At 59.1% G+C, this 24424-nt stretch overlaps 1 protein-coding gene and 1 long non-coding RNA gene across 3 annotated transcripts in view; one reads left to right on the top strand and one right to left on the bottom strand.

The window, feature by feature from the left end:
• The window catches only part of NACC2 (NACC family member 2), a 68247-nt gene that overhangs the window by 6574 nt on the left and 37249 nt on the right, over positions 1 to 24424 (top strand). The window lies entirely within an intron of this gene.
• LOC146407341 (uncharacterized) lies at positions 20112 to 23914 on the bottom strand. The gene is made up of 2 exons (XR_014842657.1): positions 21420 to 23914; positions 20112 to 21129 (listed from the first exon to the last, which is right to left on the bottom strand). It is a non-coding gene; the product is annotated as an uncharacterized LOC146407341 (long non-coding RNA).

Raw genomic sequence — 24424 nt, 5'->3', positions numbered from 1 at the left:
GGGCCGGAGGTCCAAAGTCAAGATGTGGGCAGGGCTGTGGGGGGCCCTCTCCTCGTCCAGCGTCTGGCGGTGCCGGGGGTCCTCGGCGGCCCTTGGCCTGGAAACGCGTCACTCCTCTCTCAAGACCTTGACTTGTTACACCTGCAAAGACCCTTTTTCCAAATAAGGTCACATTCTGAGGTTCTGGATGGACAGAATCTGGGGGGCCCTGACTCCCCAGGGTGACAGGGTGGGCACAGAAGCGCTCTGGTGCCTGGGACGTGGGGGTGCTGTCCCAGAAGCAGGTGCAGGCCTTGCTGGCCATCTGGCTCGGCCCCGGGCCGCCCCAGGAGGGTGGGCAGCTGGACGCACAGACAGGAGCGCCACTCCCACGAGCACCTGCACGGCGGCGTGAAGGCCCAGCGCAGGCCACGGGGTCTGCACTGACCTTTGGTTCGGGCGCTGGGCCGGGGTCGAGGCCGGGAAACGGGGCCAGCCATGGAAGAGGATTTTCCTGAGCCAGTGTCTGCGGTTACATAAGTTTGGGGACAGGAGGCAGAATTTGTGTTAATTGTTGTAACCCAGTTTAGGCCACAGTCCTTGTCACGGGGAGCGGCCTGGAAAGGAGAGGGGGCGGGTCTCTGTGGGGCCTGGGCGCTGGACCCCCAGCCGCAGCACAGGCTCGGCCACCGTGGCTCTTGCCCCCTCCCCCAGAGGAAGAATGAGATCGCGGCAGAGCGCAGGTCAGAGCCCGGTTGATGCCGCGGGAGGAGGGGGCCAGGTGTCCGGGCGGTGGGGGGGCGGGGGCGGGGGGCGTGCCCTCAGGGTCCAGACAAGCCCAGACCTGGGGCCTGCGGTCCTGGACCTGGGCCCTGAGGCCAGGCCGAGGCGGGCTTGCCAGGGGCCCCTCCTCACCGGCTCCTCGCACTTCCGGCCCGGCTCCCCAAGCCCAGCAGCACCAGCTGTGTCCCCGGTTCCGCTCTGGGCCTCTCACCAGATTCCCAGTTAATGCGGGAAAGTGGAGACCCATTCCCACCCCCCAGATCTCCTTGGGCATCGGTCCCTGGCTCTCTTGTGAGGCCTCCATCCCTCCCCCCACCCCCCAGCCTGGCCTGGGGGGCTTCTCTCAGGAACGACAGGTGACATGCTTTTGCTGCTCAAGCTCAGGAGGCCAAGGTCCGGGGAGGGGCCTGGCTACGTCCCGTGGTGTCTTGAGGGTTTTTAGAACATCTGGCTAGGACTTGGAATGAGGCCCAGAGGTGGGGGCTCCCCGAGACCAGGCCCCCGTTCTCCAAGGTGGGGACATGGTGACGTGGCTTCCTCCAGCCTCCTGGGCCTGTTGTCACCATTGCCAGTGTAGAGGCCAGTTGAGGAGCCCCACCCCCACCCCCCGCAGTGCTGGGGACACTGGTTCTGCTGACTAAGGCGAGGTGACAATACCGGATTTAGAGAAGCCGTATACTGGACACAGAACTTCGTCCAGAACCGAGTGTAAGTAAGAGATCCCATGTGCTCCAGTGTCACTCGCTGCCCACCCCGTCCCGCTGCAGCCCAGCCATCGCCCAGCCATCCCCCAGCTCTCACCCTGGGTCCTTTGCAGTCAGAGGGTTGCTAACGAGTCCATGTCCCAGACACCTGTTGGGTCTGCTTTTAAATTTTTAATTATAAACAATTCTTGGAGTTCCTGTCATGGCGCAGCGGAAACACATCTAACTGGCATCCATGAGGACGTGGGTTCGATCCCTGGCCTCGCTCAGCGGGTTAAGGATCCGGCGTTGCCTTGAGCTGTGGTGTAGGTCGCAGATGAGGCTCGGATCCCGCGTTGCCATGGCTGTGGTGTAGGCCGGCAGCTACCGCTCTGATTCGATCCCTAGCCTGGGAACCTCCGTGTGCCGCGCGGGTGAAGCCCTAGAAAGACAACAGCAAAAATTCTTGTTACTTCCGTGTAAAACCCACCATCGTTACCGCTTTTAAGTACTCAGTTCAGTGGCATCAAAGTCACAATTGTGCAGCCCCCCCGCCCGTGCCATCCGTCTCCGGGACGCCTTCATCTTCCCAAACTGACACTCCGTCCCCAGGGAAGAGCCCCTGGCCCCGCCGTCCACATCCTGTCTCTATGGGTTTGGTTCCCTCACGTGGGTGCAGGATTCGCCCCTCTGCGTCCGGCTGCATTTTGTCCGCGCGACGTCCTCCCTGTGCGGTGACCTGTGTCAGGATGCCCTTCCTGTTTCAGGCCGAGTCTCGTGCTCTGTGCGGATGGACCTGAGCGGGTTTCTCCTTCCGCTGTCGCAGGACAGGTGGCTGTTTCCGCGGCTGGCTGTCGGGAGTGGCGCCGTGGGGACGCGGGTGTGCTGCTGTCTCTCCAAGTCTGGCTGCGTCTCTCAGGCTCCTTCCGTCTGGAAAACCCAGGGTCTTTCCTTGGTTCTCAAAACCTTGACCCCCGGAGTCCAGACCGCTTTTGCAGGGCGCCCCCCGTCTGGTGCCTCTTGGGTGGTGGTGCTACGGCCGTGCCACCGTCCTGTGGCTGGAGGTGGCACGTGATCGACTTTGCCCAGTCCCTCAAGGGCCCTTGTCTGGTGTGTGTGTTTCCGAAGCAGCCCCAGCATGGGGGTCACAGGGTTGGGCGTGTGGCCGTGGGGGGTTGCGGGCCTGAGGGATCTTGTGTACCCGCAGCCCTGGAACGGGGGCTCTTGCGTGGGCCCCGTCATGGCTGTGAGTGGCACGTCTCCCCAGGGTCCCCTGTGGAGAAGCTCCGAGCCGGGCACTGGACTGCAGCCCCCGGTCCCTAGCCTGCTCCTCCTCTGGGCTCTGGGGCTCCGTGGGGATGAGATGGGGGTGCCTGCGACTGGTCCCCTCGTGCCCACCCTGAGCGCCGGGGAGAAGTGGCTTCCACAGCCCCACTCACTGTGTCTCCTCCACCCGCCCCCCGACCTGGGGCTGCACTGGGGCCATCCCCCCACCCCCAGTGTTCCCTTAGGTCCAGGCTTAAGGCCAGCGTGGGGTGGGTTGTGAGTGTCTCAGGGCTGTTGAAACAGAGCCACAGACGGAGCTGCCTGTCCCCGTTCTGAGGCCAGAAGCCCCCAGGCCAGGGTCGCAGGGCCGGCTGCTTCCCTCCCCGCCCAGCTGCCTGTGGTCGTGGGTGCTCCTGGGCTCCCGGCCGCCTGGCCTCGCTGGGTCCGGACTTTCCTCTTCTCAGGAGCCCGGTCCACGGCCGCTGGGCCCCAGGTCCCGTCGGACACCGTCCTCCCGTGACGCATGGCACCTGCGGTGGTCCTACTTTCGCTTAAGGTCTCATTCTGAGCTTCCAGGTCAACGTGAATTTGGGGGACCCCATTCAACCCGGCAGAGGGTGAAGGCCAGATTGTCCCCCTGCCCCCAGTCCCTCTGCTCCGTGGCTGCCTCCCCCGCCCCGTCTTGGCAGGAACAGCGGTACGGTCCACCCGCTCTCAGGCTGGGCCCCCGGCCCCCTGCCCTCTCGTCCAGGCTCCCCCAAAACCCCCAGCCCAGCTGCTCGGCCTCTGGCTCTTCTCTTCTTGGTGGGGGCGCCCACACCTCCCGTCTGGCAGGACGGCTCCAGTTCCGCTGCTGAGGAAGAGGGTTGTGAGGTTTCCAGCCGGTGCCAGGAGCACCGTTTGCCCACATGGAGGGCGGTTGCCATCGTGCCAGCGCGCGTGTGTGGCGAGTGGCAGTTACTGCAGCCGTGCAACACGCAGCATCGTTCCTCTGGCTCCGGATTTGGGCAGGATTGAGGCAGCACGAAATCCTCGTCGTGAGCGCGTCGTACACGAGGGTGAACTGAGCGTACCCGGCGGCTCCGGGGAAACCCGTGGTTCTTCCGTGGCGTGAGGAAGGAGGCTGAGGTTGGGAGGGGCTGGTGGGCCTGTTCTGCCGTGAGCTGCTCTCCCCTGCAGTGTGGTGGTCAGCTCTGCCGTGCCCAGCTGGCCACCGAGGGCGCTGGGTGTCCTGGGCTTACGCCCACCAGCCTACCCCTGCGGGGCTGGGCGGGACCGGGCTTTCCCCCCACTGGGGGCTACAGGAGTGGGGGCTGGTGCCAGCAGGAAGGCACTGCCTGGGCATCTGTGGCTGGGCACCCCCAAAGGCCTCTCGTAGCTCCTTTTTTTTGCTTGGTGTGACTCCAAGGGCCCTGCCCCGTGCTTTGTGGGTGAGGGCACCCCACAGGCACCCAGGAAGAGGCAGGTCCAGCCACTGGCTCGAGGCCATAAGGCAGGGGCTTCAGATGGCCGTGCTGGCTGTACCCTTCCATAGACCCCTGCGGCCCTCTTAGGAGAAGCCCCTCCGAGCCTGGCCCCCTGCAGGGATCACTGGCCGTCACGGTCTTGCCTTGGTGATGAGCTGGCCAAGGGCTGAGGTCTTTGGGGGAGTGTCTCATACCCTCTCATTTCACGGAAGGAAACTAGGGCTGGAGGGCGGGTTGCAGAGCAGAGCAGGGGGCGGGGGGGCTGTAGTGACTGCTGTGCCCACTCGTGGTTCTCTTGGGGTCCCAGTGTGCTGCCCTGGGTGGGCCCGGGCAGGGCAAAGACAGCAGAGCCCGTGGGCAGCAGTGGTTACCTGGGCCAGGTGCGTCCAGGTGGACTGACCCTGGGTTGGGGTGGCTCCACGAGGAGCCAGCAGGGAACGGCAGCGTGTCCTTGTCCCGGGTGGGGCGGGGGGTTCTGCCCTGCCCCCGGCTCTCGAGCATCCCCAAAGGTTTCAGTTCCTCCGCACTGTTTCTTAACTTCGCTTTCGTAATAATTATAACCGCACGGAGCCCCCGAGCGGGCTTGCTCAGAGCCCCGGCAGCTGTGATTACATGGCAGCCACTGATTTCCAAGAAACCTCACAAGGGAATTCGTTAGAGCCGCAGTGGAAGCAGGTGCCGGGCACCGCCTCCCTAGACGGCACGGTGCAGGGACAGCCGCTGGCCCGGCCTGGCCGGTGCTGGCCCGCTGCCCTGGCCTCGCCCTCGCCCGGCCCTGGGAGGGGTGTTTGCAGGGTGGGGGATTCACAAGATGGGCCAAGTGCAGCCCCCCTCTGGCTTCCCAGCAACCCGGGGGCCTGGCAGGTCCCGAGGTGGCCGTCCGGTTCCAAGTTTGGTCTGGTCTCTCTCCTTGGGAACTCTCCTGTGTCCCTCGTCGGTTCCGGGACATACAGACATGTGCAAACAGGCTGTTTCTTTTCCCCAGACTGTTGGAGATCCTGACACCAACCCCCCCACCTCATCCCTGGGCCACCTGCAGGGCACAGGGAGGGGCTGGTGGTCCCCAGGCAGCTGGAGGAGCGTTGCTCTGGCTCCCGCCCAGGCGGATGTGGAGTCGGGCCTTCCTGGGGCCGGGTCACGGCTGCTCGTGATGGAGAGACCAGTGGGCCCTCCGGGTCCCGCCGGGGGCCCAGAGGCGCTGTCATCAGGGCGGGTGACGCACAGCTCACTTATCCTTGGATAGAAGGCCATCGTAAGGCTAGGGCCGCAATCCGTTCCTCTCCCTGTCTTACGGCCCCGTCACCCCCAAGTGCGCCGTCTGGAAGGGCAGGACACCCCAGGTTCATGGGGCCGCTTGGCGGGTCCCAGGCAGGGCTGACCCGGGTGTGTGCTGCCCACAGGCCACCCTGCCCAGGTGTCCGGCTGGCGTCCTCTCTCTGAGCCCCTTCTGCTTGGGGTACTGGGGTGTGTCCCCCAGCCCCAGGCCTGGAGAGGAGATCCTCCGCCTGAGCCCCCCCCCCAAAAAAAAAGCTTAGCAAGGGCGCCGCAGTGTCCCTGGCTGGCCGTTTCTGTGCTGTCCGGCATTAGCAGCACTTGCTGAGCTGAGACCCCGCTCGGTGGGCAGGCAGGTGGGCAGGCACGCAGGGGCCCTGTGAAGAGCCCCCCAGAGCAGGAGAGGGAGGGAAGAGGGCTCCTGGCTCCAGGCAGCCTGAGGGCTTTTCCGGTTTATTGTGTGCAGACTGGACCCCTGCCTCGCTGCCTGGTGGCCACGGGCCACTTAGGTTATTCCTCCAGCAACTGAGGCCAGGAGGGGTGGCCCTGGGGTCCCGCAGGCCACTGCCGGGTCCTGCCTCCAGGCTGTACCTTGACATGGTCCGGGCTGAGGAAGGGGAGCTGGGCCCTCACGAGGGGGTCCTGGGCAGCCCGGGGTCTGGGGGCCGTGCTCCACCTGCCTGGCCCCCGCTGGGTGTCCCCTGTCTGGAGGCTGAGGGGCGGCGCCCCTGCTTGGCGTCCGAGGCCCCGAGCCGCAGCTCACACTTGGGGGTCCAGTGGTGGGCCTCCCTCTTGGCCCCCCCCCGCCCCAGTGTCCGAGGTCCCCCTTGCCCGGGGCAGGGTGCTCAGACATGCATGAGTAGTTTTCAGGTTCTGTGCCCTAAACTAACAAGCGGGCGCTTTGTTTAAAAGCCGTGATTGAACTCAAATTATCACGTTTACCTTCTGTGCTCCCCGGGGAACCGTTGCAGAGGCGGAGAGGGGCGCCGGGCACGGCCGTGTGCAACGAAGGCTGATGGCGAGGGTGGCCCTGGCTCCCCGGGCTTCCCGGGCAAGTGGCCCTCGCAAGTGCTGGCCCCCAGCCTCTCCTGCAGCGGCCTCTGCTCCCAGGGGCCCCGGGCTGTCCTCCCCAGCGGAGACAGAGGAGACCGGCCCGTGGGCTGTGCTCGGCCCCGAGGACTTGGGATCCCAGCCCCCTTGGTGGCTGTTTCCTCTGGGGTCTGCTCGCCCTTTGTGGCCGACGCCCAGGGCCCCGAGCCCCGGCTTCTGTCCTGCTCTGTCTCTGGCGGCTGCTTTTGGCCCAGGGGCGTCTCGTGCTAGAGGCCCGTCTGTGGGTGAAGAGGCCTGGTGTCCACTCTCACCATCCAGGTTCCTGCTCTCGGGCCGGCGAGCGAGTTCCTGCCTCAGTTTCTCCACCCGTGAGACGGGGTGGTGGTATTTTTCCGCAAATTAAGAGCTACTCAGGAGCCGGGAATTGGGGCCATTGAAACGAGACCTGGGATCATTCAGGGCACCCCCCCCATGCACGTCTGCTTTCCTCTTGGGAACTGGATTCCAAGGAAAAGCGTTTCTGGATTCTGGGCTTAGGGGAGTGAGCCTTGGCCTGCGGGGCCCGAGGACGCGGTGTTTGTGTGTGGGCATCGCCCCCCCCAACACTGTATTTAAAACTTGAACATGGATTGTGTGATATGCAGCGCTGGAAAGGTGATGATCAAAAACTATGAGTGGAGTGGTCGTGTTGATCTGATCTTCTTTAGAAGCCCCCGTTGAGGGATGACGTCCAAGGCGGGATTTCAGCCCGTGCTCAGGCCTCACGCTGCTGCCTCTCCCGAGTCAGTGGGCGTGCGAGGCACGTGGCCACGGAACCTACAGAAAGGGGCGCCGACCCCAAGTGCACGGCTTGATGCACCTGCGTGGCCAGGTGCAGGTGGAGCCTGGCTCCCAGTGCCCCTCAAAGCCTGAGCCTCTGGCACCGGGGGAGCTGGCCGTTCTTGAACTGCCCAAGGGCAGCGTGGGCCTGGCTGCTGCTAGTGCCAGGAGAGTCTACCGGTTCCTGGTGGGCGACGGTCCAGGGGACTCTTCCAGGATTTCAGTATCTAATCTCCTGGGCGCTGTTACGGACACCCTCTGTTAGGAAGGTTCTAGGTGTGGGGCTGGGTGACCACCTGGAGGCATGGGGAGGCACCGGGACACAGGTGGGCACAGCTGACCCCCCCCCCCCGACAGGTGGGTCTCCGCCAGGGGTCTCATTTACTCCCTTCCTCCACGATGCCTGCCTGCCTTCTTTGGCATCTCTTGCTGGGCGCCTGTTCCCGTCGTGGCCTCCCTCCCCTGTCTGTGAGCTGCCCTTTCCTCCACACTTGGGGTCCAGTCGGAGCTGCAGCCGCCGGCCTGCAGCACAGCCGCAGCAGCCTGGGATCTGAGCCGCATCTGTAACCTATACCACAGTGCACGGCAATGCCGGATCCTTATCCCACTGAGCGAGGCTGGGATCGAACCCACATCCTTGTGGATACTAGTCGGGTTCTACACCGCTGCACCACACTCCTGAGCTGCCCTCTTCGTGATTGCCATGGAGACTGCTTTAAATATTCTCACCCTGCAGCCCTGGTTTTATAGGCATTGCAAATACCTCCTCCTCTGAGCTTTTCACGCCTCTTGGTGGGCTTTCTGAATTCCCAGTTTTAGTGAAATACAGTTTATCAGCTATTTCCTTTATGATTAGGGCTGTTTGTGTCCTGTTGGGGACCTTTTGGCCACAGGTCACTTTTCTCCCCCTGCTGCACCCCTGCTTTTTTTTGGCCACGCCCACAGCCTGTGGAAGTCCCGGGCCAGGGATTGAACCCACACCACAGCATCGACCTGAGCCACTGCAGTGACAGTGCTGGCTCCTTCACCGGCTGTGCCACCAGGGAACTCCTCTCTTTTGTTCTTGAGGCTTGATTCCTGTACCTTTCATCTGCAGCCCTGATGACATGTCACTTTCACAGACACTGTAAATTGCCGAGAGGTTTACCGACATGGCGTTTACCACCTTCAGGGTTTTCAAGGGCACAGCTCCGTGTGGCATCAGTGCACGCACATCATTGTGCAACCGTCGCCACATCCGCCCCCAGGGCTCTTCCATCGCGGCAAAACTGAAACCTGTCTCCGCTCTCCCCCCCCGCCCCCCCGCAGCCCGGCCCTCCTGTCCTGCTCTCTTTTTCCATGAATCGACTCCTCTGGGTCCTCACTCGGGCGCCCGCCCGATTTCCCTGAACCGTGTCCTCCAGGGTCATTCGTGTTGTAGCCTGTGTCGGGATCCCTCTTTTTTCATGGCCACACCCTCGGCATATGGACGTTCCCGGGCCAGGGATTGAATCCCGGCCACAGCAGCAGCCGCGTCGGGTCCTTTAACCCACTGTGCTGGGCCAGGGATGGCACCTGTGCCTCTGCAGCGACCCGAGCCGCTGCAGTCAGATCCTTCAGCCGCTGCGCCGCAGCAGGAACTCCAGGCTCCCTTCTTTTTTAAGGCCGAGTAGTATTTCCTGGTCTGAGCAGGAGCGCTCCCTGAGCGAGCATTTGAGGAACTCAGGATTTATAGTCCCTGAAGAAAGAGTGTTGCACTCAGGCTGTTCGGTTAGTTGCACAATTGCTGAGTGTCCCAAAGGCAGGACCCCCACCCCTCGGGGGTTCTCTCTCGACTGGGCAGGAGCCACCGCTTGCAGCCCTCGGGGATGGACTTGCTATCAGAGAGCAAGCGGAGCGGAGGCGCAGCCCCTGGAGAATGACGCGGTCCCGGTGACCTTGCTGGGCTGTCCTTCTGTGACACGGAAGGGGCACAGTCACTCCGCACCAGCCGGCCTCGCTTTGTGAGCCTAATTTCCAGCCTCTGTCCTTCGAAGCGGGTTTCACTGTGCTTGGCATCACCCCACGCGGTGCTCAGAGGCGCCCTGTGGAGCTGGTGGGCTGGAGCAGCTGCTGAAGCTGGTCCATTTCTCTGCATTTCCTGAGGAGGCTCAGACCCATGTCCAGGAACCTCAGGGGCTCCCTGGTTCTCCCCGGCTCAGAGGGTTAAGGATCTGACGTTCCTGCTATGGCGAGGGTTCGATCCCTGGCCCGGGAACTTCTGTCTCCGTGAGGATGCAGTTCGATCCCTGGCCTCACTCAGTGGGTTAAGGATCCGGCATTGCTGTGAGCTGCGGTGTAGATCACAGATGCGGCTTGGATCGCACGTTGCTGTGGCTGCGGTGTAGGCCGGCTGCTGCGGCTCTGATTCAACCCCTGGCCTGGGAACCTCCGTGTGCTGTGGGTGCCTTAGAGAAGAGGAAAAGAAAGTCAAGGGGAGTTCCCTGGTGGCTTTGCAGTTAAGGATTTGGCATTGTCACTGCCATGGCTTGGGATCTATCCCTAGCCCAGCAATTTTTCTGTTCACGGGCATGGAAAAAAATAATAAAAATAATTTTTTTTTTTAAGTGTCAAGGAGGTGACATAGTGCAGAGTACTGAAAGTCCCTTGGGGGTGACGGCATCAGCGGTCGGAGGGAGCGAAGGACCTTCGCCCCTTTACGTGGCCGTGACACGGACTCTGTTCACTAACATGCACCACTGTTTCCACGGAGCCCCAGCTTCTCGTTTGCCCAGAGTATAACATGCTTGGCAGCCAAGGAGTCATAAGCACCTAAAAAAAAAAGATCTTATGAGTAAGCCTCTCAAAGCCAAGCAAATTTTGCCCAGTTTTTACCATCTCGTGTCTGGGGGAAGAAAGACGCTCTCTGTGAACCTGCCGAGGGCCGCGGGTCCATTCTGTTTTGATTGTCCTCGTCCCCTTCGTGGGCTGGGGCAGCCAGACATTTCGCATGCGGGCCAAGTGCTCTTGTCCCCGTGACCCTGGAAACACACCCTTTGCTGTGCTTGGGTCTGCAGCCACGCTTCCTGGCCGCCGCAGCACCTGCTCACAGCCCCGTTTTATCAGGGGGGCTTTTTATTTCCATAACCACCGACTCCCTGGGAAAGAGGCTGCAGGTGAGCAGAGGGAGACGACAGGGAGCCGCGTGTCCTACAAATGACTTAGCGCACTGGGCAAACCCAGAGTACACCCGTCAGGATCCTGCCCCCCACCGGGCACACGTGTGTGCACGCACGCCTCTCACGCCTTGTTAAAGTGGCAAGGAGTGTGGTCATGGAATCTTGAGCTGGTGCATACAGATCTAAAGCAGAGAAGGCAGTTCCGCTGTGGCTCAGCAGTAACGAACCCGACTAGGATCCATGACGACGCAGGTTCGACCCCTGGCCTCGCTCAGTGGGTTAAGGATTTTTTGTTTCAGCCATTCTGGTGGGTGTGTCGAGTATCTCGTTGTTGTCGTGATTGGCTCAAGTGGTGGACATCTTTCGTGTGCTAACGTGTCATCTGTCCTCTTTCGTGCAGTGTTTCCACGACTTTGGCCAATTTTCTCGTTTTCTTCCCCAGCAGGTGTGTGTGTAGGTCATTTATGTAAAAAACTGGGTTCTGAGCGTCCATTCTGTTTCATAGTTTGGTGTGTGCACTTAACATGCTGTAAGTGGTTTTCCCTTTGCTCAGTATTCTGTGATGTTAAATCCGAGTAGCGTTGATTGATGATGCTGTGTTAGTTTCTGGGGTAGGCAAAGTGATTTATATATTTATGTATATCATAGATTATGTATGTATTCATTTTTTCCCTTTACAGTTTATTATGAGGCACTTAATCTAGTTCTCGGTGCTGGTCCCTGTTTTATATGTAGTAGTACGTATCTGCTAATCCCAAATTCCCAATTTTCCCCCAGCCCCCCCCCCCCGTCCCATTTGGTGACCGTAAATTTATTTTCTATGTCTGTGAGTCTGTTTCTGTTGTGTAGACATACGTAGGATCACGCCCTCCACATATAATGACAGGTTTGCCCCTTCCCTTCCACTTCGGGTCCTTTTATTTCCTTTTCTTGTCTGATTGCTGAGGCGAGGACTCCAGGGCTGTGTGAATGGGCGTGGTGGGCGGGGCGTCCTTGTCTCCTTCCAGATTCTGTTTCTTTGTGCCTTGTGGCGACGGGGGCTCTTTGTCGGCCCGTGGTTTGCAGGTATCTCCTCCCGGCCTGGGTCTCGTCTGCCCCCTGCCTGACGGTCTCTTGCCCAAGCGGACCTTGGAGATTTGGATAAAGTGGCCCCGTCCATCAGGCTTTCCTTCTGGGAGAACGCTTTGCAAAGCCCTGGGCCCGGCGGCCTTCTGCGATGCCTTCTTCCCGCTCTGCGGCAGGCGCTTAGGTCCTCCATCCACCCTGGTGGATTTTTGCGTGGTGCGAGGTTGGGCCGAGGACCCTCCTCTGCCTCCGGGCCTGCTCCTACCCCGGCGCCACTTGCCGAAAGGACCGGGTGTCCTCCAGGATGTCGACGCATCTTTGTAAAAAGTCGCCTGGGCGTGTGTGCGGGCTCTTTGGGGAGGGTGGCTCAGGGGCCTGTGTGTCCCCGTGCAGCCTGGGACACTGGGGCTGTGCAGGAATCTTAAAGTCAGCGGACCGATTCCTCCCCTGTCCCTCTTTTCCAAAGTGGTCTTAGCCCTCCTTTCTAGTTCCTCTGTCTTTCCGCATACGTTTTAGAATAATCTTGTCTGGGTTTGCAAAACATCCAGCTGGGATCTTGAAAGGCATTGTGTTGAATCTGTGTCCAACTGGGGGGAGAAATGACGTCTTTACTGCCTTCCCGTCTGTGGACACGGTGTGACGCTCCATTTATCTCCATCCCATTTCGTTCAGCAGTAACTTGTAGTTTTTCTCACGTGAGTCCTGTACATGTTTTGCTCGGTTTACAAGGAGGTGTGTTTTTTTCATTTCATTTTGTTTTTTATCTTTTTAAAAAGTACAGTGGGTTTACAATGTTGTGCCAATTTCTGCTGTACGCAGTGACCCGGGCACACAAATACACACATTCCCTTTCTCTTTTTTTTGCCTTTTTTGTTTTGTTTTGTTTTTAGGGCCACACCCTTGGCATATGGAGGGTCCCAGGTTAGGGGTCTAATTGGAGCTACAGAGGCCAGCCTACACCACAGGCACAGCCACATCAGATCCGAGCCGCATCTGTGACCTACAGCACAGCTCACAGCAATGCCGGATCCTTAACCCACGGAGCGAGGCCAGGGATCGAACCCACAACGTCATGGTTCCTGGTCGGATTCGTTTCCGCTGCGCCACGATGGCAGCTCCCCGACATTCCCTTTCTTATCTTCCATCGTGGTCCAGCCCAACAAGTAGGTATATTTTTTGAGTGATTGTAGGTGGTATTGAGTTTTTTAATTGTAGTAATTGCTGATACATAGAAATACAATTTATCTTCTATCCTGTGACCTTGATAGAGTCACTTATTTGTTCTAGGAGGTTTTTGTGTTTTTGTCACTTCCCTGGGTTGGTCCCTGGAGACGACCCTGTCATCGGGAAACAGGAAGCTTTATTTCCTCCTTCCACTCGGTGTGCGTTTTCTGGCCCCACCGCACTGGCCCCCCGACGTCCTCGCCGTGTCTCCCACCGAGAGAAGGAGTGTGACCTGTGCGCTTTCTGTAGCTGCTCGGTGTGATGCGGGGCATGTCCTCTGAGAGGTTTGGTTTTGGTTTTTGTTCTTGTCTTTTTAGGGCCGCACCCGTGACGTATGGAGGTTCCCAGGCTAGGGGTCCGATAGGAGCTGTAGCCACCAGCCTACACCACAGCCACAGCATCGCAGGATCCGAGCCGCATCTGCAACCTACACCACAGCTCACGGCCATGCGGGATCCTTAACCCACGGAGCGAGGCCAGGGATCGAACATGCGTCCTCATGGATACATTAGTCAGATTTGTTGCCGCTGAGCCATGGCGTGAACTCCTCTGAGAGTTTTTATCATGGATGGATGTTGAATATGGTCAAAGCTTTCTTATGCATTGAATGATATTTTCATTTTGTTTCATTGATTTTCAGATATTGAACCAGCTTGTCTCTCTGGACTGAGTCCCACTTGGTCACGGTATATAATTCTTTTCATTTAGAGCTAAAATCTATTAACATTTTGTTGAGGATTTTTGCATCTGTATCAGGAGAGACTTGGGTCTGTAGTTTCCTTTCTTTGTACCATCTTTGGTTTTGGGTATCAGGGTAATGCATAAAATGAATTGGAAAGTATTCCTTTCTCTTCTGTTTTCTGGAAAAGTTTGTATATATGTTTGTACATATGTGGGGTAATTCTTCTTTAAATGTTTGGTAGATTTCTCTAGGGAACCCACGTGGGCTTAGAAGATTTGTTTTTGGAGAATTTTAATTAATTTATTTTTTAAATGTAATTGGTTTTGTTTTTATTTCCTGGGCCAATTTCCTGGGCCAGGGATCGAGCCTGTGCCACAGCAGTGACCTGAGCCCACGGCAGTGACAAAACCAGATCCTTAACTTGCTGAGCCTCCAGCGGATTCCTTTTTTGAGACTTTTCCAGTGAAAGATTTGGTCGTCAGAAAGTGCTCAGAAGGCTCTTTGACGGACCCCTCCTCCACGTTGGGTGAATTGTGCTGGGTTCCCCTGCCCGCCCGGTTGGTTCATTGCGTTAGGCTGTCAAGGTTATGAGGTAGCGTAGTCCCTGGTTCCCTCATTGTTCTTTTGCCATCTGAGGGTGTGTGGTGATCTCAGCTGTTACGTTTCTGAGATTGGCAATTAATGGGTCTTTTCTCTCTCTTCTGTCGGTCTTGCTAGAGGTGTGTCCGTCTGATCGGCTCCTTCTTCCATTGGTCTACTCCTCTGCTGTTTTTCTCCTTTCAGTTTCATTGAATTTTGCTCTCATCCTTGTTTGCTTCCTTCGGCTGGTGTCTCGGTGTCTTTGGTTCTTTTTCTGGGTTCTTGGGATGAGAACTCAGAGTATGGACTCGACTCCCGGGCTTCTTTGTCGGGCAGGGACTCCGTGTTGTGCCCGCCTCACGGCTCTTACGTGGGGCCCACGCGTTCCAATGCATCGTATTTTCATGGCCTTTCAACTCCATTTCCTTGAGGCTTCCTCTCTCGCACAAGGTTGACGTACAGGTATTGCTGCTTGCTTCCAGGTGTTTTGAGATTTCCCTGTCTCTCTTCTTTTCTTGTCTTTTTAGGGCCACCCCCACAGCATATGGAGGTTCCCAGGCTAGGGGTCGAATTGGAGCTGTTGCCACAGCCACAGCCACAGGGGATCCTGCACCACAGCTCATGGCAACGCCAGATCCTTGACCCACGGAGCGAGGCCCGGGATCGAACCCGCGTCCTCATGGATACGAGTCAGATTCGTTTCCGCTGAGCCCCGACGGGAGCTCTGACCCTGTTGGCTTCCTGTTACGGAGTCCGAATGGGATCCCACCGTTGTTCCAGAAGAGGCTCTGTATGATTTCATTTCTTTTCAATTTCTTGAGGTTTGTTTCTTGCCCCAGGACATTGCCTATCTTGGTGTAGGTTTCACGGGCACTGGAAAAGGAGTGTGTTGTGTCGTGTTGGGGTGGAGGCTGCGGTCAGTGTCAGTCAGATCTTGCTGGTGTTTAGTTCCTGGTTTGTTACCTGTCTGCTTCTATCAGTTGTTCAGAGGATTTTTGACGTCCTCGACTCTGGTTGTGGTTTTGTCTCTTTCTGTAGTTGTGCGAGTTTGTACTTCATGTATTTTGCCGTTCCCTTGTCTGCTACGTGCGTGCGATTGCTCTGTGTTCTTGGCGTAAAGCACCCCCTGGTCATTGTGAAATGTCTCTCTCTGTCTCTGATAATTTCCTTTGCGCTGAAATCTGCTGTATTTGATATGAACAGAGCTGCCCTTTTTTTCACAATTTGCATGATCTATCTTTTTGCATGATAGGTCATGTTTGCATGATTTATCTTCGTCTATCTTTTTAAAAAACTTGCCTTTCTTTGAAGTGAGTTTCTTGTTGACAGCAGTTGAATTGAGCCTTTCAAAAAAAACCCAAAAACCTGCTGTGCCAATCTTGGTCTTTCAGTTGGGTCTGTTTGGGCCGCTTACATTTAATGGAATGATTGGTGTGTCGGCGCTTAATCTGCCGTTTTGTTTTTCGACTTTGTTCTTCTTGGTTGTTTATGTCTCTGCTCTTTTTTTTCTCGCCTTCCTGTGCGTCACGTGAACATTTGAAAATTCTCATCTTGCTGTATCTTTGTTTTTAAGAAATAGTAGCTTTGTTGAGATGCAGTTCCATGCCATGTAATCGACCAAACAGTGTACAGTTCAGTGGTGTGCAGTCTAGTCATAGTTGTGTAACCATCCTAATCAATTTTAGAACATTTTCATCACTCCAAAAAGAAACCTCTACCTTTCAGCCGTCCCCCTCTTTCCCTCCCTCCCTCCCTGGCCAATCTTTGCTGCTTCTGGTTCTAGGCAGTCGCCGGCTTACTTTAGGTCTCTACAAGTTGGCTGTTCTGGACATTTCATATAAATGGACTCATACAACCAGCGGCCTTTTGTGGCTGGCTTTTTTCGGTTTGCCTGTCATGTTTTGAGGTTTACCCATGTTGGCGCGTGAATCAGTACTGCATTCTTTTTCATGGCTGAACAATATTTCATTGTATGGCTAGACCACACTTTGTTTATCCATTGTTCCAGGGACAGACATCTGGGTTGTTCCCACACTTTGGCTCTTACGCGCGATGCTGCGGTGGGCATTCGGGCACACGTTTTGGGGCGGACGTGTGCATTCACTCCTCCTGGGGAGTTGCTTAGGGCCAGTATCGCTGGCTCATGTGGTAACTCTCTGTTTAACCTTTTGAAGAAGTGGCAGATTGTTTTCTAAAAGTGGCGGCAGCATTTCACAATCTGACCATGTTTTCATCAGCTTTTTGTGGTTGTTTTTTGGCTGAGCCCAAGACATGCACAAATGCCTGAGCTGGGGATCAAGTCTGTGCCCCAGCAGTGACAGCACCAGCTCTTTGAGCCGCTGCGCCGCGGGGCACTTCCTGTAGTCATTTTTTCAATCGTGAGGTGTGGGTGCTCTCATTTTGTTCTTGTTCACTATTGTGTTGGCTGTTCTGGGTCCCTTGGCACTCCCGTGGGCATTTGGGAATTGGCTTGTCCGTCTCTACAGAGATGGCAGCTGGGACTTGGCTTGGGGTCGCATGGACTCTGCAGCTGAGGTGGGAGGTGGTCCTCTCTTTACACTAGTTTCTTTCCGCAAAGTTTTGCAGTTTGTTTGTTTTTTTTACTGTTTTCTTTTTGGTCACGCACGTGGCATGTGTGGAAGTTCCCTGCCTGGGCATCCAACTCGCGCCACAGCAATGACGACGCCCGAGCCTTGGCCCAGGGAGCCTCCAGGGAACTCCAGTTTTGCAGTGTTCAAAGAAGAAGGTTTTACCCTTGTTCGGTTTGTTCAGTTTATTCCTAAGTATTCTATGCTTTTTGGATGTCATCGTAGGTAGAATTTCTTCCTGAACTTCTTAACTGGAAGTGCGTTTGATTTTGATCTGCGGATTTTCTATCCTGCCGTCTTGCTGAACCGTGCCGTTGTTCGGATGGTCTTTTGTGGATTCCTTGGAATCTTCTTGGCACAAGATCATGTCATCCAGGAACAGAGTTAGTTTTTCTCTTCCCCGTGTCATTTTCTTGCCTAGTAGCCTTCACAGGACGTGGGACCTGCGGGTGTGGATCCTGCCTCGCTTTGGATGTCAGGGGAGGCTCGCCCGGTCTTTGTCCACGGGCTGTGAGTTAGCCAGGGCGTTTTCACTCACGTCCTGTATCCGATCGAGGGAGCCTCCCCAGTCCTAGTTTGCCGAGCGCTTTCTATGTGCTGAGTGTTTTTCCGTGTCGTCTGTGTGTTTCGTGTTTTCAGGTGGCAGGTGGCAGGGTTATCGTCTGCCGGAGGTGCGTGTTTTTGCTTATTGTTTTTGCGTTGTTATTCTTATCTGTCAGAAGTTTGAAAGCAGCCGCCGTCCAGGATCGTGGGAAGTGGGCGTCTCTCGCAATCAACGTCGATACCAGTTTGTCAGAATTCTTCAGTGAGTGGACTTTTTTATTTTCTATTTTTCATCATCACGCGAAAGTAACGCCAGCCTCTCTGGTTGAAACAGTGTGTGGAGTTGATCAGATGAACCACTTTGCCCAAGAGGAAACACACCCAGGTCTTGAAAATAAAATATGCCCTGGATTTAAAAATCAGGGGGACTGCGTCGTGTTGTCCTTTTAACCCGTTATCAAAGCAGCCTGATTTGTCCTTCGATGGCGGGAATTTGGGATCTTACCTGGGAGTGGTTTTTGAGCGAGCAGCTTCTCTGAAAAGGGCCCCTCCCCCTAAATGCCAGCTCATTTCGAATATGTTCTGGGGATTTTGAAAATCCTAGGTTTATAAAATTGCTTATGAGGGTGCCCGTGAGGACACAGCTCTTTAAGAGCGTCTGTGGTTCACGGATCCCCTTCAGAGGGGGAGACGGTCCCCCCGTCAGGGTGAACACAGGGCTCCCGCATTCAGGGAACCTGCAGCCTCAGCCCTGGGTCAGGAGCAAGCACGAAAACAGCTCTGCTCCACGCCTCTGAGAGACGTTTTCCTTTGCAGGGGGCTGAGCTGTTTCCTTGTGGGAGGAATAGACAGACAGATGACTGGTGGGGACAGACAAGACGCCCCCATCGCCCCTTCTGAGTGTCCCTGTGCTCAGCCCGGAATGTCAGGCCCCCGTGGCTGGGGGAGCTCTGGGCAGCGTGGCTGGGACCAGCCGAGGGGGCCTAGGAACCCCTGGTCCTCACTGCGGAAAAGGGGTGTGGCCCAAACCACAGCTAGGATGCAGACAGATGGGCTTTGGCCAGCAACCCACTTGACCTGCTTCTGCAGGCGAGTCCACGGGCACCTGCCAGGTGTGGTGGTTCAACGGTTATAAACAGACGCGAGAGAGTGCGTGTCGTAGCTGTGTGGACCTCGCCACCGGGGAGCTGGCAGGGTGGGCGCCCGGGGAGGGGTCTCCGGGACCTGCCAGGCCTGACCCCACACCGGCTCAGGTCCTGCAGTGTGAACCCTGCAACCTGTGGGGGCGTCTTTTCTATGGAGAGAAATCTGTGCATCTTTTGGGGGGGCCGTGTCCCCACCGTGTGTCAGCTCGAGATGAATGGTGCCATCTCAGGGCAGAGGATGTGGGGACATCGCCCCCTCCCCCGCCCCCGCCCCACACACGCCCGTCTGCCCTGCGAAGGGCCTGCGGGGCATGCGCGCCGTCGGTAGCCCCCGGTGATCAGCATTCCCGGGCCATGAAGTTGGGTGTTGGCACTTAGGGGCGTTTTTTTCCGTATCAGTAGGTGCCTTTTATGGCCTCGCCCTGGGCCGCGGCCCGTGCCTGCCCCCCGGGTGAGCCCCCGGCTCTCCTCCCTCACGCGTGGCGCCCGAGTTGCAGGGGCGCTTTGGGAAGATCTGGTTTTGTGGTTGAGATTCTCACACTGGAACACGAGGACAATTATGTGTAGCTTTTATTTGGCCCCCAGGATTCTTACTGCATTATCCGTATTTCCTTTAATTTGTGGGATTTCTAGTAAATGGGCTTAAAAATAGGTCTGGGCGCGATGCCAGGCAGATGCGGGCAGCAGGCATCTCTGCGTCTCTTTCTAAAGGCAGAGCGGGGTAACCCCCGTGTCACTCGGGCCTGTGCCTCCTGCAGGTCCGCAGGCAGCCGCCCCTGCTCCCCGGGACGGGCAGGGGTGTGCCAGCCAGAGCCCCGACTCCAGGCTGCCTGTAGGGGGCCGGGCCCAGGGCAGGGTGAGGGTGTGCCCAGCGCTAGTGCCCGGGCTGACCGGCAGGCGGGGTCTGCTTGAGGGGAGGGAGGGAGGCAGGCAGCGCGTGGAGGGGTGGTCTCCCGCTGGGCTCGTGCACCTCCTGGGCACGCTGGGGGCCGCTTTGCCCTTAGGCACCCCCATGTCCCAGCTGCAGCGCAGCCCTCAGGGACCCTGAGACCCCTGTGTCAGTGCCACCTGGGGGGTCCCGGATGCCCTCTCGTGCCCACCTGCGGGGGTTGGTGCTCTATGGGGCTCTGGGTGGCCCAGAACCTTCTCTTCTGTAGCCCCTCCACTGCGTCTCCCTGCAGACAGGGGGCTGGACCCAGAGGGCAGAGCCCACCCAGGCCTGTGCTGCCAGGCAAGCTGGAGCCCACCGTCACGTCCAGCCCTGTGCCCAGCTCGGGGCTGTGCCCGCCGAATCCCACCCCCCAGGGTGGCGCTGCTCCCAGGGGCTGGGCCCCATCCACTGAGTCAGGTGCTGCCGGCAGCCGGACCACAGCATCCAGAAGGTTGACCCTGAGGGTCGGGTAGGGGGCGGTGCCAGACCTGGGCCCGCGTGGGGTGGGTGGCCAGGTGTCCCCAGGGGAGGGGGGAGGAGGTGCAGGGACCCCTTTGGGAGAAGGTGGGACAGGCGGGCCGGCCCTAGGGGCATGGGTGGCAGGGTCCCTGAGGTGCTGTGGTGTCTCTCTCTTGGGCCGCCTTGGGTGAGGCTGGCTGGGGCGTGGCCCGGGACCCCACTGTCGCGCATGGAGGTGAGGGCTGGTGTGTTGTGGCCCCATCTCAGCGTAATCCCCCGCCCCCCCGCCCGCCCCAGCGGCTGATTTAGTATTTCTGTGTCGGTCTGATTTACATGAGATTTTTAAGCATAATTAGAAATGCAGGGATCTTTGTGTTTTACCTCGACTATTTATGGCATGATATGCAGATGAGCAGAGCTATGAATATTAAAGACGGTCGTGTGTGCAGAGGCGCTGTCTTTAATGAGTTGGGTGACCGGTGGGCACGGGCCCTCGTCCCCTCCGTCCTCCGCCAGGGACCTGGCCGCGTCAAGGACACCTGCAGGCCCACGAGGGGACCGCAGGGTGGTGGGGGGCCCGAGGAGGGATGGCCTGGGCAGCCCCTGCTCTCAACGCCCACCCCGGGGGCCCGGCCTGCCCCCAGCCTGGGGTGCCAGGGGGAGACCCTGCCTCAGCTCCGAAGGGAGGAGAAGGGTGCCGCCTGCCAGCTGGGAGCTGGCTTTTTAAGTTACTAAACTATGCCCGAGGGGGACCCTCTTCCAGCTTACATTATTTAAATTACAAATACAGGTGAGAGAGTGTCGGCTCTGCTCAACACACAGCTTAATTCCCTGCAAGCCTTCTGGAAGCGGTTCCCGGCTGGCCGTGGACTCGACGGGCTGCATGGTGGGCCGCAGGCTTGGGGGCCGCTCCGCTCCGCCTGGGCCGACTGTTGGTGTTTGCTGAGGTTCGTGCCCTGTGTGTTGGCTCCGGACCCGTTACCTGCACTGAAGTTGCAGTTTTCGAGTGGAGGGCCGGGGGCTGGCGTGTGGGTGGCAGGCAGTCCTGCCTGGTGGCCGTTGGCATGTCAGAAGGAGCCACAGGCTGCATGGTCCCCGTGGACATGGGGCAGGGGGCCACCCAGACCCCTAGACAGGACCCTCGTCAGAGCCCAGTGTGGGGGCCATGTGCCATGCGACAGACACAGGGCCCGCTGTCCCTCTGCTAGGCGACGCCCCACCCCATGGTCCTGTGGCCGGTGGGGCTGATGGGGCTTGGCTGTTGGTGCCCCGCCCGGTGCCCTGGGCCCTGGGGGGGGGGGTTGCTGGGTGCCATCTGGAGGGCCTGGTGGGGAACCTGTGTTTGTGCTCCCGCCTCTCCGAGGACCAGCCCGCATCTGTGGCTCTCTCCTTGGGGCGGCAGGGGAAGGTCCCATAAGCACATTTTTGAATTGGCAGATTCTGGCAGGCTGCCCTTCTCTGTTTGAAAAAAAAAAAAAAAAAAGGATTCCAGGCAAACATTTGTTAGTGCAGTTAAAACCGGCTTGTACGCGTGATGCCCGTCCAGGCTGTGGTCTGGGCGGAGCTGCTCAGGTGCCTGGCTCAGTGTGGGAGGCCTCTGGCCTCCGCCTGTCGGGCTCTGCCAGCTGGGGGCGGGGCGGGGGGGGCAAGGGGGGTGGTCTTGGTGGGTGGGCCGCAGCCAAGGACCCATGTGACCCTGAGGCCTGGGCCCACACCAGCCAGCGTGGAGGCTGAGGTGGCGCTCTCACCTCTGCGGCCCCGGGGCAGGTGCCGGCCTCCGCGGGCCTCTGTCCGGCCCGGCCAGTCCTCGTCTGCTTGATGACTTGACTCGCCGGGATGGTGGCGGGTGTGGAATGCGAGAAGCTGGGGAGGATGGTGACGGGGTCCCTGACCCACCCGTGGCCTGGGCCTCCTTGTCTGCCCTCGTCTGGAGGCGGCGGGGCTGGGAGGTGAGCCCGCAGGTGGGGACCGTGGGGAGGGCTGCTGGCAGCCGAGACCCTCCCCCGGAGCCCTGCTTCTCCCTGCCCGGGCATTCCCTGGTGGCGGCCAGCCTCCCTTTCTCATGTGTTAAAGTTTGGTTTCTGGGGGCGGGGAGGGGGTGCAGGGGCTTCCTCTTTACCCTGCGGAGAAGCAGAGCTGCACAGCCAAGGCAGAGCCTCACCTGGGCACCGGGGGGTGCGAGTGGGTGTGCGCACCTCCCCTGGGCAGTTAGTTGCTCTGCTGCCCGCCGTCCTGAGCCTCCCCCACCCCCTCATGCCCTCCTGACCACCTGGCACGCAGCAGCCCAGCTGGTATGCCTCGTGTCTGAGGTGCCCGGTGCGGTGGCACTGGCTCTGAGTAACCCGCCCACCTCCCGGCCGGACACTGTCCTGGGGGATGAGGCGGCTGGAGCCTCGCGGCAGCTCCAGAGCACCTGCTTTGTAGCAGGTGTCCCCGTTGCCAGGCTGGCTTCTCCTGAGGTCCTGACCTGGCAGGGCTTGGTGGCCAGGCAGTGGGGCAGCCCTGCGACGGGCCCCCTGCCGGGGTGGGGGAGGCAGGCGGCGAGAGGGGCTCCTTTTCCTCCCGTCAGAGTATTTCCTGGCACACCTGCCCCTCCTTCGTCGTGCCGCGGCGGGTGTGTTTAATGGCTGTGCGCCTGCCGAGGTCCAGACCTCTTATTAGATTGGTAAAATTAAATCCTGCAAAATAATTTAATTTAATTTAATTTATCTCGCCTCTCTTTCCCTTGCTGGTAGTGATCCTGAGAAATTACACGCTGCATTCCTCTGCCTCGAGCGCCCTCCCCCCACCCCCCACAGGAAGCTCTTTAGGGTCTGGGGTGGGCGTGAGAGGGCGGGGAGCAGCCGGGCTTTTCCGGGACACGGACACCGCCACCCTGAGGCTCCCTCGGCCCCTGTGTGCACACCTGTCTGCAGCTCTTGGGGCCCGAACCCCCACATCTTGGCTCGACCCTCTGTGGGCTGCCCTGCTGGCAGGGGGCTGGGAGGTGCCTGGGTTGACCATCTCTAACCCCAGGGCCTGGATCCCAGCCATGCCCGAGGGAGGGTCCACGGGGAAGAGGACCCCCCCCTGCCCCCGCTTATTCCGGGTGAGGTTGTGGAGTCCATTTGGAGCGGGGCTCCCCCGAGGCTGCCGGCTGCAGGGACTGGACGCTGGCTGAGGAGCACCAGCTGGGGGTTCCCTGAGTGGGTTCCATTCGGAAGGGCGTCATGAGGGGACGGGTTCCGTGGGGCAGCGGCTTTGAGGAAGGCCGGGATGAACAGATAGGGATCCCGTGGAGTTCCCGTTGTGGCGCAGGGGAAATGAACCTGACTAGGAACCACGAGGTTGCGGGTTCGATCCCTGGCCTCGCTCCGTGGGTTAAAGATCTGGCGTTGCCATGAGCTGTGGTGTAGGTCGCAGACACGGCTTGGATCCCACGTTGCTGTGGCTGTGGTGTAGGCCGGCAGCAACAGCTCCGATTCGACCCCTAGCCTGGGAATTTCCATATGCCGTGGGTGCGGCCCTCCAAAGACAAAGAAAACAGAAAACTAAAAAACCAAAGATAGGGATCCCTGATGTTCCCCCTGGCTCTCCAGAACCTTCTGTAAGTGGACGGCCCTCGAGTCTTGCCGCGGAGGATACCCAAGTCAGTGGTCCTGCCTGGGTCGCGGGGGATGGGCAGACGGAGGCCCTGGAAAAAGGGGTCACGTGGGGGGTGGCAGGCCTGGGCCAGGAGACTGCGTCTGACGCCCCCTGAGGCCCCTGGCCCGTCTCCTCTCTGGCCGCCGCTGGAGGGGCTGGCCCAAGGCTCATCCTGCTTTCACAGCCCTGGGTGTGTAAACCAAGCCTTTGTTTTATTCTTTTGTCTTAAAGTTCAGCTTTGTTCTTGCTCCGGGCTCCAGGCTTCTAAGAAAGCAACCTGAAACCGGCTCGCACTGGGCTGTCCCGGGCTGGGCCGTGGGGCTGCAGCCTCACCTGCACAGGTGGCTTGAGGACACAGCGACACCAGGGCCTGTTGTCCCCATCCCCCGGGAGCCGGCGGCGTCGGCACCTTCCGGGGGAGCGTGGTCCCCGCTGGGCGAACGCTCTGGCCCCAGCCCTGGGTCGCAGGCCTTGTGATGTGCAGACGGGGACCTAGACAGGCTGGGGGCTGACGGAGATGCCCACCTGGACCCCCGCCCTCCCACTCAGGTCACGGCAGGCAGGGCCACCGAGGTGCCGCTTACGGGCTGTGGCCGAGCCCTCTCCTAACATTGGTTCCTTTGACCCTGTGGTCACCCTCAGAGGGTGAACCTGGCCCCATCGACAGGAGAGCATCCCAGACGTGGGGCCCCTTGTTTGAGGTCACAGAACCTGCATCTGAGGTGGCTGGCACCGGGCCTGGCATGTGGGGTGGTGCCCAGCAGAAGCCAGGACCCGCTCTTGAAAGGGACAGCTCCGCAGGCCTCGTACTGTCCCCTGCTCTGGGTTCAGAACCTGGCTCCTCCCTGCCCAGCCCTGGGCAGTTGGGACGGTCTGGGGACTGGGGCCCGCTGCACCTTGGCAACCTCTGCTACCAGCCAGGCCCAGCCACCCCTTCTCATGCAGAAGAGCCCCTTCTGGCTCAGGAGACCCCACCTCGCCCTCTGGGGGGCTTCTGGCGGTGAGGGCTGAGGGCCTGTGACCAGGGCCGTTTTGGGGGGCCTCCCCGCTGTGCTGTGTGCCCCTGGGCAGCACAGCCCTCCCTTCCGGCCCTCCCCTGCTGGGTTAATGCTCATCAGGCATTGGGCAG

The sequence above is a fragment of the Sus scrofa genome, chromosome 1, assembly GCF_054392235.1.
Source record: "Sus scrofa isolate SSC_HxYL_T2T_F1_AM1 chromosome 1, Sscrofa_HxYL_maternal_Yorkshire_Landrace_v2.0, whole genome shotgun sequence".
NCBI classification, from domain to species: Eukaryota; Metazoa; Chordata; class Mammalia; order Artiodactyla; family Suidae; genus Sus; species Sus scrofa.
The sequence above is the reverse complement of the archived record's forward strand: the minus strand, read 5'-3'. Positions and strand labels throughout refer to the sequence as shown.